Source organism: Oncorhynchus mykiss, chromosome 12, assembly GCF_057628025.1.
Source record: "Oncorhynchus mykiss isolate SJ-2025 chromosome 12, ASM5762802v1, whole genome shotgun sequence".
In the NCBI taxonomy this organism is placed as follows: Eukaryota; Metazoa; Chordata; class Actinopteri; order Salmoniformes; family Salmonidae; genus Oncorhynchus; species Oncorhynchus mykiss.
Genome location: NC_143033.1, coordinates 75,644,149 through 75,659,718, shown reverse-complemented (window position 1 = coordinate 75,659,718; position 15,570 = coordinate 75,644,149).

Sequence of the window (15,570 nt, the reverse complement as noted above, 5' to 3'; positions counted from 1 at the left end):
GGCATTTTGTGTTGGTATCTCCTTTTTTCCATTTATATGAAAAGGAAAAACATGCTTAAACCACTATCACAGTGTGACTATGTCATTAGATAAACAAACTGTGCGATGAGGCTCTCCAAATTGAGTATAATGACCAGAAATTACAAGCACAGGTAACAAACTAGTGTACAAAACAGAGAGAGCTCAGTAGTGGTTACATAACATCCAAGGGTTTATTCTTAGGGGGTGGAATGTTGCAGCCAAGGTGAGATCAGGTAGCCTAAGTCCTTACAATAGTGTACTTATACCTGGGTGTGTTGTGCCTTACCTTATACTCCCTGAGGTTCTGCCGAGGTCTCTTTTCCACTGCTCTAATCCTCTCAAACTAACCCAGCATGATATTTCACCTCTTAAAAGGATTCTAAAAGCATCCTGAGGTTTTCACCTGATTGACGTTTTCAACTTAATGTTTACTTTGCTGGAGCTCAGTAGTCGTAAAGTATGATGTACAGCACGTGACCAACAGATGGCAATGTTGAATGTTAACTGCAAAGCTAAGATGCATGTTTATGTTACAGTTTACAGCAACGATGCAAACACGTTCATACACTATTAGTAGCATACTGTATACTTACATCTAGCCTAGTTAATTTCTATCTAAGGCAGACCTGGGTGCAAATACTATTTAGGGTATTTCAATTACTTACAAGAACACTTGATCTTTTTTATTTGAAAATACAAGTAGTTGAATATTGCAATGTACTTGGAAATACACTTTATTTAATGTATTTGAAAATGCTTAAATACACAGACAAGTATATTTTCGAATACAAATATTAAAATACTCCTTGCATTTGTCCCCAGGTCCATTTGGTCCTAGGGTATTTGAAATAACTGAGGATGGCTATTTATATAATTATTCAAAAATACTTTCAAATCCTTCAAATTAAAGTAGCTGATCTGGCAAAATCATTAGAAAATACTCAAATACACAGAAATATGCATGTATTGAACCCAGGTCTCCTCCAAGGTAGATCAATTTCTTGTCTACGTGTGTGGCAGGTGAAATATGACCAGCATAGGGAATGTCAAATTTGAGGCAACTGAAGTCTGTCTTATACTTTATTTGGGCATGTTTTGTCCTGCGATGCTGCATCAGAAATGAATTCCTAACTTCAAATGATTAAGCTGTTTGGAATGTTTTAGTATTTCTGTTTTGGGGCATGGCTCTTTGAAATTATTAACGACAACAATAGCCTTAACTTTCATTAGAAACCCAAACTCCTGTAATAAGCTGGAGATATCATACAGATGCTATGACTATAAGTAGTCTGTATAGAAGTCCTGCTTTAGTCTAATCTACAGCGGTATGTGTTCGTATTCTGGTAATGTGGGGCATTCTCCTTCGGCAGTGCAGAAGTAGCTCCACAGATGCTCATGAAAGGAATCTGGCTCCCCCTCTGGGCAAAAGGAAACACAGGCTGCTTGAAGAAGGCCCCCCTCCTTCAATACAGTCATTGGTATGATGCTTTTTCCCACGTCACTCCCACATGGCTCAACAGTGAGTTCCTTACAGAGATGGCCTCAGTTTCCAACCCTGAGTTTAAGGACATACGGTTAGGAAGTACATCTGTTTGTGTGTTAATGGTGTGGTGGTGGAGGATGTTCCCCCATCTGAATGGTTTCCTTGTTTTGTAATCTGCTGTAGGTAGTGTCAGCGAGTACTCAGCACCAGCAGGTGGTGTCATAAACATAGTTAACTAGAACCGAGACTAGATGGAGAAGGGACAAGACAGCACAGATGTTTATTGTGTCTGAATCATAGTTCAATTAAATTGCTAAGAAATAAATAGTTGTACTTTAGTTTGGCTGAACATTGTCTACTGTTGTACCTCATGTAATGCACAAGGACCCAAAATGAATTAAAATAGTTTTCCAATAAGTGTGAGCAGTAGGGGTCAAGAGATAATTATGTCTGACTCCTATTTTGAATCCAAACTATATTGCACATAAATTCCTTCCCACTTATATAACCCGATGATGATCGCTGTTGCTATATACTGTATGACACTACCGACCAGTAAACTCAGAAGTACAACAGTCTTCATCATGTGAACTAATGTAAACAACCATATTAGTGTAATCTGATTACTTCAGTAAGTGCATCCACTTTTCACAGATCACAGTGAAGTAGCTAAGCCTGCGTGTCCAATTTTCTAGCTCACACTGGACACTCCCCATACGGAAAAAAATAAAATGTAAAATATATTTTTTAGATACATTTTGTGGGATGTATGTGAAATATTTGAAATTGGCCCCCCAAAATATTTCACATATAATACAGAATGAATAAATATGTGTATATAAACATTAGCTTCACAATATATGTTAAATGCATCAGAAAATGTATTTTGTGTATTTCAAAATACATTCTGAAATACATTAAAGTGTAATTATTGATGTACTTAATATATTTATGTATTTGGAAATGTTTTGTAAAATATATTCCAACATGCATTTAAATGTATTTGTAAGAAATACATTCTTAAATTAAAATGTATGGCAAACATAAAAAAAATTGCCAAATCCTTGTTAGGGTTTTCTTCCGATGAAGGAGAGGCAGACCAAAATGCAGCGTGGTTATTTAGATTTATGTTTAATAAACAAATAAAACATAACACAAAAACCTATACAGCCTATCTGGTGCAACCAAACACAGAGACAGAAACACTCAACGAATATGGCTGCCTAAATATGGTTCCCAATCAGAGACAACGATAAACACCTGCCTCTGATTGAAAACCACTTCAGGCAACCATAGACTTTTCTAAACAACCCCACTATACCACAATCCCAATACCTACCAAAACCCCAAGACAAAACACACCACATAAAAACACATGTCACACCCTGGCCTGACCAAAATAATAAAGAAAACACAAAATACTAAGACCAGGGCGTGACAATCATATTGTCACGAAATGGTGAGTGTCTTAACAATGATCACATGCACTTTTGTCAGTGTCATTAAGACTGTAGAACTAGCACTGTAAAAGCTTAACCTTTCTTCTTCTTTGGTATTATGGCGGTCAGCAAACAAATGTTATAGGTGCATGCCGCCACCAACTGTATCGGCTCTAAATAGTATAAATTCATTACACATTGTGAAAACATTGCCCTGTCAACTAACCCCACACCCATTAAAACCTCATCACTATTCCACTGCTTTGGCCTTATCTGATCCTACACCAAGCCAACAGCCTAGAAGGACAGGACACTATCATTCAAAACACCTTGTAACTCTTTTGCAGTAAAATCTTGTACACCCAAGTACTTCTCTGCAGCTGCCACCACAACATCTATCCTCTGTGATTTCCATTTCATTCCTACGGTAAAGGTGACAACGCCAAGAAAACAGCATTACTGAAGCACGTTATTCCTATCACTCTCTATTGACCTCTGCCTACTCACAGTTATCCTCACCCTGGACCCATCTTCATCTACTACTCTCTTCACTGCTTCAGCATATGACACCTTCTGCACTACTCTGATCCTGGTAACCTAAACCTGCCTTTCTCTCAGCTGACACATCTGAGACAAAGCAATGTGTACCCCCTACCATGGGTACCCCTACAGTTTACACACACAACTTTTTACAACAACACTAAACATTCCTCCTGCACACTTCTCACATCTAGGAATCTCCCTCATACTCACAGCTGCCACATGAAGATAACTTTACTTTATCTGGTAAAAAACTCTGCATCAAAACTCAGTAGTACAGAGAGTGTCTTCTCTGTTTCACCACACTCTCATCGCACCAAACGGAGGGAGTCACAGACACCAGGAATCTTCAACTGCAGTTGTCCCTCCTCAACACTTAACGCCACTCCAGTTATCACTCCTTTCAACAGCGCCCTCCACGGGAGAGGAAAGCAAGTCATAGTTCTTGTCCTTCTGGATGGCAAAAAAGCAAAATAATCAACATAATTCCACTTTGAGTCACTTTCACCGACCCAACATTCTCCAACCTCTTCTCCACTCAACCCGACAATACATATGGATCAGCCAGAAGGCAAGGACACATTCTCTCCAAAACTATCACTTCCACTTAGCAAAAAAAGGATTTATCCTCATCGGACGAGGCTCAAACTTGGCGGTCTTCCTGACACCTGCCACCGCAGTTAATTCCTCCTCATTCTCGTCATGTTCAATTTCCTTCTCCAGCACACTATATTTACTCTTAAAATGTTCCAATTGATTCTTTTTTTTCCCCTACCCACCTCAATGGGTTCCCCTGACTCAATCCCCAAGTCCGACAACCATTCAGGTGTACCCACCATCTTGCGACTCCACAGCAGCTTAACCTTTACAGAACGCAACTTAACACATAAACTGTCATGACAAACCATCTCATGGGAGACTACACTCCCAAAAGACAAGCCTCCAAGTCTTTTAATAGGCTGCCGCCAATTATTGTACTTGACACATACCAAAAGCATACCAAAAGCACTAAGAAACATTTAAATGACTACATAAATGACTACAGACATGATGCATCATCAGTCATGTAGTGACCGTGTGTGACAAATAAACAAACAAACTTAACGAGAGCGTTGCAACCAACATCCAACTTAACGTGTACTGGGTAGCTTTTGTATTCAATTGGACCTCCCTGTTGCACACAACAAGCTTCCATTCCCCCTGTCATGGTGGATTGAACTAGTAATTACCAATGATTTATAGATACACTAGATGACTAATAGAGGCCACCGTGTCTCCATCTTGGCAATCCCCCACCATTGTAAAAAATATTGACGAGTGCATTGCAACCAACTTCCAACTGGCAGAACTTAACGTGTACTGGGGGCGTTCGACGAAATGAGTGCCTTTTAAATACATTTCATATGTTAAGTTGAAATGATGCAGCAATATTGCATTTTAAAAGTCTGGTATATGAAATGAAGTGCCCTTTAATATTGGTCACATGGAGAATTCAATAAATCAGATTTTCAATATGAATAAAGACTTGTAAAGTGCAAATATTCAGCATTTTGACATATTCCCCTGTGCACCCTCTGTGACATCGAGTAATATTTTAACCCACCAACCCCAGAAAATACATAAACATGACATAATACAGAATGGTAATAGACTAATCAAATGTTGTTGGTCACATACATATGGTTAGCAGATGTTAACGTGAGGGTAGCGAAATGCTTGTGCTTCTAGTTCCGACCGTGCAGTAATATCTAAAAAGTAATCTAACAATTTTACAACAACTACCTTATACACACAAGTGTAAAGGAAGGAATAAGAATGTGTACATATAAATTTATGGATGAGTGATGGCCGTGCGGCATAGACAAGATGCAGTAGATGGTATTGAGTACAGTATATACATATGAGATGAGTAATGTAGGGTATGTAAACATTATATAAAGTGGCATTGTTTAAAGTGACTAGTGATACATTTATTACGTCCCATTTTTTATGATTAAAGTGGCTAGAGATTTGAGTCAGTATGTTGACAGCAGCCACTCAATGTTAGTGATGGCTGTTTTAACAGTCTGATGGCCTTGAGATAGAAGCTGTTTTTCAGTCTCTCTGTCCCAGCTTTGATGCACCTGTTGACCGTGCCTTCTGGATGATAGCGGGGTGAACAGGCAGTGGCTCGGTTGGTTGTTGTCCTTGATTATCTTTATGGCCTTCCTGTGACATCGCGTGGTGTATGTGTCCTGGAGGGCAGGTAGTTTGCCCCCGGTGATGCATTGTGCAGACCTCACTTCCCTCTGGAGAGCCTTATGGTTGTGGGCGGAGCAGCTGCCGTACCAGGCGGTGGTACAGCAAGACAGGATTCTCTCGATTGTGCATCTGTAAAAGTTTGTGAATGACAAGCCAAATATCTTCAGCCTCCTGAGGTTGAAGAGGCGCTGTTGCGCCTTCTTCACCACGCTGTCTGTGTGGGTGGACCATTTCAGTTTGTCTGTGATGTGTACGCCGAGGAACTTAAAGCTTTCCACCTTCTCCACTACTGTCCCATCGATATGGATGGGGGGTGCTCCCTCTGCTGTTTCCTGAAGTCCACAATCATCTCCTTTGTTTTGTTGACATTGAGTGTGAGGTTATTTTCCTGACACCACACTCCGAGTGCCCTCACCTTCTCCCTGTAGGCTGTCTCGCCGTTGTTGGTAATCAAGTCTACCACTGTAGTGTCGTCAGCAAACTTGATGATTGCGTTGGAGGCGTGCATGGCCACACAGTCATGGGTGAACAGGGAGTACAGGAGAGGGCTGAGAACGCACCCGTGTGGGGCCACAGTATTGAGGATCAGCGGAGTGGAGATGTTGTTTTCTACCTTCACCACCTGGGGGCGGCCCGTCAGAAAGTCCAGGACCCAGTTGCACAGGGTGGGGTCGAGACACAGGGTCTCGAGCTTAATGACAAGTTTGGAGGGTACTATGGTGATAAATGCTGAGCTGTAATCGATGAACAGCATTCATACGTAGGTATTCCTCTTGTCCAGATGGGTTAGGGCAGTGTGCAGTGTGATTGCAATTGCATCGTTTGTGGACCTATTGGGGCGGTAAGCAAATTGGAGTGGGTCTAGGGTATCAGGTAGGGTGGAGGGGATATGATCCTTGACTAGTCTCTCAAAGCACTTCATGATGACGGAAGTGAGTGCTACAGGGCGATAGTCGTTTAGCTCAGTTACCTTAGCTTTCTTGGGAACAGGAACAATGGTGGCCCTCTTGAAGCATGTGGGAACAGCAGACTGGGATAGGGATTGATTGAATATGTCCTAAACACATTAGCCAGCTGGTCTGTGCATGCTCTGAGGACATGGCTAGGGATGCCGTCTGGGCCGGCAGCCTTGCAAGGGTTAAAATGTTTAAATGTTTTACTCACGTCGGCTGCGGTGAAGGAGAGCCCGTAGGTTTTGGTAGCGGGCCGTATCAGTGGCACTGTGTTGTTCTCAAAGCGAGTAAAGACGTTTTTTTAGTTTGTCTGGGAGCAAGACGTCGATTTCCGCGACGGGGCTGGTTTTCTTTTTGTAATCCGTGATTGACTGTAGACCCTGCCACATACATCTCATGTCTGAGTAGTTGAATTGCGACTCTACTTTATCGCTATACTAATGATTAGCTTGTTTGATTGCCATGGGGAGGGAATAACTACACTGTTTGTATTCAGTCATGTTTCCGGTCACCTTGCCATGATTAAAAGCAGTGGTTCTAAGGTTTTAATAGTCACCGTGGGTACAACATCACCGATGCACTTGCTAATAAACTCTCTCACCGAATCAGCTTTTACATCAATGTTGTTGTCTGAGGCTATCAGCTCAAGGACAGAACTACATACATAATATGGTGAAACTTATTTAAAAAAATATTTATTTCACAAGTCAAATCATAGTTTAAAAGCAGGTGGACTGGTTCTACTCTTTTGAGCCAATTTATTGTTTTTTTATCGTGAAAAACTGAGCGGGTCGAGCATAACACGTCAACCTTGCTCTACCCATAGATAAACGGGCTAGAAATGTTTGAACAATTTTTGTGATTTTTTTGCATTCAATTGGACCTCCCTGCTTCCATTCCCCTGTGACAATGGGGATTCATGGCTGATTTAACTAGTAATTATCAATCATTTCTATTCAGTGCCTTCAGAAAGTATTCATACCCCTTGATTTATTCCACATTTTGTTGTGTTACAGCCTTAATTTAAAATCAATTAAATGTAGTTTTATTTTGTCATTGGCCAACACACAGTACTCCATAATGTGGAATTATGTTTTCGGAATTTTTACAAATGAATTCAAGCTGAAGAGCTGAAATGTATTCAGACAAAAAGTATTCAATTCCTTTGTTATGGCAAGCCTAAATAAGTTCAGGAGTGAAAATATGCTCAACAGGTCACATACTAAGTTGCATGGACTCACTCTGTGTACAATAAGAGTGTTTAATATGATTTTTGAAGGACTACATCATCTCTGCACCCCACACATACAATCATCTGTAAGACCCCTCAGTCAAGCAGTGAATTTCAAACACAGATTCAACCACAAAGACCACTGACGTTTTCAAATGCCTCGCAAAGAAGGGCACCTATTGGTAGATGGGTACAAAAAACAAAAAAACATTAAATATCCCTTTGAGCGTGGTGAAGTTATTAATTACACTTTGGTGGGTGTATCAGTACACCCAGACACTATACAAAGGTACAGGTATCCTTCCTAACTTAGGTTGCCGGAGAGGAAGGAAACCGCTCAGGGATTTCACCTTGAGGCCAATGGTGACATTAGAACAGTTACAGAGTTTAATGGCTGTGATAGGAGAAATCTGAGGATGGATCAACAGCATTGTAGATACTCCACAATAAGATAACCTAATTGAAAGAGTGAAAAGAAGGAAGCCTGTACAAACTAACTAACTAACTAACTAAAAATATCCCAAAACATGCATCCTGTTTGCAACAATGCACAAAGGTATTACTGGAAAACTAACTTTTTGTCCCAATTACAGTGTTCTCATTTGGGCAAATCCAATACAACACATTACTGAGTACCACTCTCCATATTTTCAAGCATAGTGGTGACTGCATCATGTTATGGGTATGCTTGTAATTGTTAAGGACTGAGGAATTTTTCAGGATATTTTTTTTTACTGAATGGAGCTAAGCACTGGCAAAATCCTAGAGGAAAACCTGCTTCAGTCTGCTTTCCAACAGACACTGGGAGATGAATTCACCTTTCAGCAGGACAATAACCTAAAACATAAGGCCAAATATACACTGTAGTTGCTTACCAAGATAGTGAATGTTCTGAGTTACAGGTTTGACTTAAATCTGCTTGCACATCTATGGCAAGACCTGAAATGGTGATTTAGCCATGCTCAACAACCAATTTGACAGAGTGTGAAGTATATAGAAAACAATAACGGGCAAATGTTGCACAATCCTAGTGTGGAAAGCTCTTAGAGACTTACCCAGAAAGACTCACAGCTGTATTCACTGCCAAAGGTGATTCTAAAATGTGTTGTCTCAGGGGGTTGAATACTTATCTAATCAAGATATTAATATTAGTATTTTTCATTAACACAAAATTTAACACAAAATGCCAATTAAATACATTTTTATCCTTTGTTACACAACAAAATGTGGAAAAAGTCAGGGGGTGTGAATACTTTTTGAAGGCACTGTATACACTAGGTGACTGATAGAGGGAGCTGTGTTGAAGCCACTGTGTCTCGATTTTGCAACTCCCCCACCTTTGTAGAAAATATTTTTATAAACTATAGAAATGCATGTATTAAGGTCTACATTAAGGTTTACCACATTTATTATATTACAGACAGCTTGATGCATAGTTTTACAGTGTACTATGTGAGCTAAACATACAAAGAAAAAATATATAAAAACATTCTCCTTAAAGTATAATTTACAGATGACTAATGTTACTGTCCCCACGACAACATAAAAAATACTTAAATACATGTTATTTTGTCCGAAATACTGTAGAATTACATTAATTAATATGGAGGACTGCTCCGACAAGCCAATATGGCTGACTGGTGGCTTCAAAGCCTCTCAATGGCCAATACATAGCATCAACAATCCAGGGTTTATATACACCATTGGTAACTACCAGTTGAAGGGCTGTTCAATTGGATTTTTCCCAGATGTGGTAAATTCCCACTTCCCACTTGGCTACGAACGCACCATAACACCGCTAACCATCTACTGCAGAGCTGTATAATATAACTCATTGGAAGCACAAGACATAGATCTACATTTTGACATATTGTGGAGCGTTGTAAAATGTATTTTTGTTTTGTTTAAATCATTAAAAACTAAAACAAAAACTATACAAAAACAACTCAATTTTTATTTATTAACAACTTAATTATTTAATTAAGCTGAAGAGAGGCACTTACTATATATTTTTTGGTGGGAGATAGGAAAATATGTTTTTTTATGAAGTTGAACATGTGCTCTTTATGAAAGAATGTTAAAATTTGGTGAAATCCTACGTTTGTTTTTACTCACCATCACACTTTAAATGATATCACTGCCAACGTTTTGGCTTGGTGGCCCCAAAAAATTATCTCCATTGATCATTATGTAAAGAGTAATTTAAGAAGCCGAATTAGGAACCACTTTGGCATATTGTCAGGGATTACATGCATTTGAGCAAATATGCAAATGTATCCATATGTATTAGAAATACGTACATTTTGCGTGACATTAAATACATTAAAATGTATTTGTTTCCCGGTATGGGTCATCATGTAAAGCCCCTTGCAGCCTGCAGACAATGTGGCCAGTGGTGAGTTGGCCTGAAATGGGAGTGGATGCTTCTGCACAGTGGCCAGATATAGCTGAGGACTGGGAGAAACAAGTATCTAGGGCATGGCCCAAACAACACTCACTCAATTGTGTCCAGCCCTTCACTGGGTAATGGGCGATGGAAGTCATATGCTGTGGTCGTCACATGCCAAGGCAGGAGGAGAGAGGGTGCTTTTAATTCCTCATTTTCATGTTGGCCTGTTAACTTCCTTTTAGAAGCTCCTCACTTTTATTTGACTAAGAGGACATAATGTGGTGTGTCATTTACATAATTTAACTCCTCTATGAGTTTACTCTACTCCTACAATTTCTCCATTACATTACACAATATGTATATTCACTTTACACACAATATGTCAAATACCATTATTAGCTATGAGAACTCTCTTACCTGTAATTCAAGGTGTCACTGGTTCATAAGACATTTTAACATGAGGAACCACAGTAGCTAAAATCGACTAGATATTCTGAGAGAAGACTGCTGCCGTGTGGGTCTCCTGTTTTACCATTTCCCACCTCACAGGCCATGCCAAGAAAAGAGCCTCTGACTGCCAAGGAGTTCATTTCTTGGAGCGGAGCAGCCCTTTGTGGGATATGTGGTGTTGCATCACAACACCTATTGTCACATGACCGAAGACAGGCTGAACTGGAAAACATTTCTCATGTGCTTCAATGTTTTGAATATTACTGTAGCTGTTTGGCAGGCTCTGCTGTTTCTCATAAAAGTGAACACAACAAGGTTTCACCATCTTGAAAAACTGTTTACAATACATGGTACTCTAATGTTCCCTATACCCATCATGAGGTTGCTAAAACCTAGCCTGTGACTGAAAGTTTACAACATACAGTGGGGCAAAAAAGTATTTAGTCAGCCACCAATTGTGCAAGTTCTCCCACTTAAAAAGATGAGAGAGGCCTGTAATTTTCATCATAGGTACACTTCAACTATGACAGACAAAGTGAGAGAAAAAAAATCCAGAAAATCACATTGTAGGATTTTTAATGAATTTATATGCAAATTATGGTGGAAAATAAGTATTTGGTCACCTACAAACATTCAAGATTTCTGGCTCTCACAGACCTGTAACTTCTTCTTTAAGAGGCTCCCCTGTCCTCCACTCGTTACCTGTATTAATGGCACCTGTTTGAACTTGTTATCAGTGTAAAAGACACCTGTCCACAACCTCAAACAGTCACACTCCAAACTCCACTATGGCCAAGTCCAAAGAGCTGTCAAAGGACACCAGAAACAAAATTGTAGACCTGCACCAGGCTGGGAAGACTGAATCTGGTAAGCAGCTTGGTTGGTTTGAAGAAATCAACTGTGGGAGCAATTATTAGGAAATGGAAGACATACAAGACCACTGATAAGCTCCCTCGATCTGGGGCTCCACGCAAGATCTCACCCCGTGGGGTCAAAATGATCACAAGAACGGTGAGCAAAAATCTCAGAACCACACGGGGGGACCTAGTGAATGACCTGCAGAGAGCTGGGATCAAAGTAACAAAGCCTACCATCAGTAACACACTACACCGCCAGGGACTCAAATCCTGCAATGTCAGACGTGTCCCCCTGCTTAAGCCAGTACATGTCCAGGCCCGTCTGAAGTTTGCTAGAGAGCATTTGGATGATCCAGAAGAAGATTGGGAGAATGTCATATGGTCAGATGAAACCAAAATATAACTTTTTGGTAAAAACTCAACTCATCGTGTTTGGAGGACAAAGAATGCTGAGTTGCATCCAAAGAACACCATATCTACTGTGAAGCATGGGGGTGGAAACATCATGCTTTGGGGCTGTTTTTCTGCAAAGGGACCAGGACGACTGATTCGTGTAAAGGAAAGAATGAATGGGGCCATGTAACGTGAGATTTTGAGTGAAAACCTCCTTCCATCAGCAATGGCATTGAAGATGAAACGTGGCTGGGTCTTTCAGCATGACAATGATCCCAAACACACCGCCCGGGCAACGAAGGAGTGGCTTTGTAAGAAGCATTTCAAGGTCCTGGAGTGGACTAGCCAGTCTCCAGATTTCAACCCCATAGAAAATCTTTGGAGGGAGTTGAAAGTCTGTGTTGCCCAGCAACAGCCCCAAAACATCACTGTTCTAGAGGAGATCTGCATGAAGGAATGGGCCAAAATACCAGCAACAGTGTTTGAAAACCTATTGAAGACTTACAGAAAACGTTTGACCTCTGTCATTGACAACAAAGGGTATATAACAAAGATTTGAGATAAACTTTTGTTATTGACCAAATGCTTATTTTCACAATTAGTGGATGACTAAATACTTTTTTGCCCCACTGTATGTGCATAGGGTGAGAGAAAAATGTTAGTAATCAAGGTGACAGGCAGTGAGTGACACATTGCACCCTCTTGCCTGCATCTAGGTGATCTAGGGTGTAATCATTAGTCCAACATTTGCGAACAAGTGTTTCTATTGGACACATTCAGGTATGTTTATCCCTGTTTGGTTCCGTTTGCTTCAATTTAAGAAATGTTTTTCGACATAATGAATACACCTCTGATCACACGCAAACACAGTTCACTTTCATAGTAGCCACATACAAACAGCATGATCACAAAAATTCCTACTCTCATCTATGTGCTCTCCTCTCACCCTTTCCCTTCGCTGGACTTCAGTGCACAACAAATCAGCTGTCTGTGACCAGGCAAAAAAAACTTTCCAAGCCAAACTTTCATATCATAACCGCTGACCACTACACACACCCTACATCTTTAGCTGGTAAAAAATTAACAAGAGTTCCAGTGTTGGATAGCCAGCTAGCTAACACAGCATCCCTCTCTGTCAATGTACCCAGTGGAAGACGGGAACTTGATATCCTCAGGCTACACCATGGTGCTGCCCTACAGAGTGCTGTTGATGCTACTGTAGACCTTCATTGCAAAACAGTGTTTTAATAAATTATTTGGTGACATTAATATATTTAATATAGTTTTATCTAAAAACAACAACATTTTTAGTGTTTCACTATTTTGATTTTTAAGGATGGTCCTCCCCTTCCTCCTTTGAGGAGACTCCACTCATGTAGACATGAAGAGGAGCAGCTGTGATTATTAATGCTACCATCACCCAATAAACCTACCACTCAGGTCCACTCAGCCTGCTGAGTCACCATGTTGACCATCATTCACATGGCAACTTACAGGCCTATAATCGACCGATGACTGGAGTGTGTGTAATCTGATAAGGAAGTTAGAGGGATCTGTCTCTTCTCTTTCATGACTTGGAGAGGAATGACTTTTATCTTCACTTCTTTGGTGAGAAAAGACAAAGGGGAATGTGTGATGATTCACAAGGAAAGTGTCCTGACTTGCAGGAGAAGATTGTGAAAATGCTTTGCAGCAACTGAGGGTTTTGCTATGTGCAGTGAAACATGTCTCAACCTGTCTTGTGGGATATAACTTTAGCTAAATAGGAGAGAAATATAAGTAATTTTGATTAATTGAGGTTGGGTTAGAAGAGTATTTCTCATTAAAGTACAGAGGGATGGAGCCATGCAATTCTGCTCAGTATAACCTGTATATGGATACAGGGGCGTCATGCACCCATTATTTTAGAGGGTTCACAAAGTATGTGATGATGTATGTATGTGAATACTATAGCTAGTATTAACTAGTATTACAAAAAAACAACAAAACATTTTTGTTTTATGTATTCATCAAGAAGGAAACAATAGGCTACATAGCTTGATCAAATTCATTTATAAACATACCTCCTGCAAGTCCTGCTCATCACCAGCAGCTAAAATCTAATCAAACGCTATGTGTCAATCAACACTCTCTCTCCTCCTTCACTGACGATACTGTCTGCACGCACTAGAGTACCGAGCATCCTGCCTAGCACATCTTTGCTCATGGTGCACCTTGGAAGGAACCACTTACTAGGGAGGATGTAGGGGTACTCTTTGCCTGGTCCAGTCAGTGTGCCCGCTTTGCAAAATACCGCTGACAGGTCTTTTTTAGAAATAATTCATGCATAATAATAAACTGTTTAGCAATTATTTGAACAAAAACAGCACAAATATGAGGTGCCCTTGTGGCCCCTACGGCCATGACACCTCTATGTGGATATAGCATATTTTATTGCACTTTTAACAAGAGACATTATAGATGCAAACATAGATGGCCCAAATAGATTCTGCCAAACAAGAGGCCATACAACAAAGCTGTGTGTCTCAACATTTTCTCTGTTGTTCTGTCCCCGTCCTCTACTCGTCTCATGATAGACATTCATTAATTTGGTTTGGCTGCAAAAGGCCTGCATGTGCTTCTGGTTAGAGGCTGTGCTGCACTGCATTAATCAGCAGAGAAGGCGTGGTTCAGCTCAGCCCGACCTATCTCCCCATCCCTCTTCCTTGACCCCATGACTTGTGAAAATTAGGAGCATGGTTCTGTGCGGACTAGCAATGATCTTCTCTCAGTTAGGCAATACTAAAACAAAGAATGCAGACTACTAGGTCGCCATGCAATTATCCCATAACAGAAAAAGAGGGAGCGAGAGAAAAAACATTTGGCCATGGATCATGAAATGTCCCACTGGGCACAGACGTCAATTCAAATAAAATAAAATAACATTGTATTGGTCACATACGCATATTCAGCAGATGTTACTGTGGGTGTAGTAAAATGCTTGTGTTTCTAGCTCCACCAGTGCAGTAATATCTAACAATTCACAATAATATACACAAATCTAAATTAAAATAATGGAGTTAAGAAATTTATAAATATTAGGACAAGCAATGTCGGAGTGGCATTGACTAAAATACAGTAGAAAAGAATACAGTATATACATATGAAATGAGTAAAGCAGTATGCAAACATTATTAAAGTGACTAGTGTTCCATTATTAAAGTGACCAGTGATTCCATGTCTATGTATATAGGGCAGCAGCCTCTAAGGTGCAGGGTTGAGTAACCGGGTGGTAGGCGGCAAGTGATGGCTATTTAACAGTCTGATGGCCTTGAGATAGAAGCTTTTTAGAAGTTTTTTAGTCTTTCGGTCCCAGCTTTGATGCATCTATACTGACCTTGCCTTCTGGATGGCAACGGGGTGAACAGGCCATGGCTCGGGTGTCCTTGAAGATGGGGTGTCCATGCTCAGCCCCCTCCTGTACTCCCTGTTCACCCACGACTGCGTGGTCATGCACGCCTCCAACTCAATCATCAAGTTTGCAGACGAACCAACAGTAGTGGGCTTGATTACCAACAACGACGAGAAAGCCTA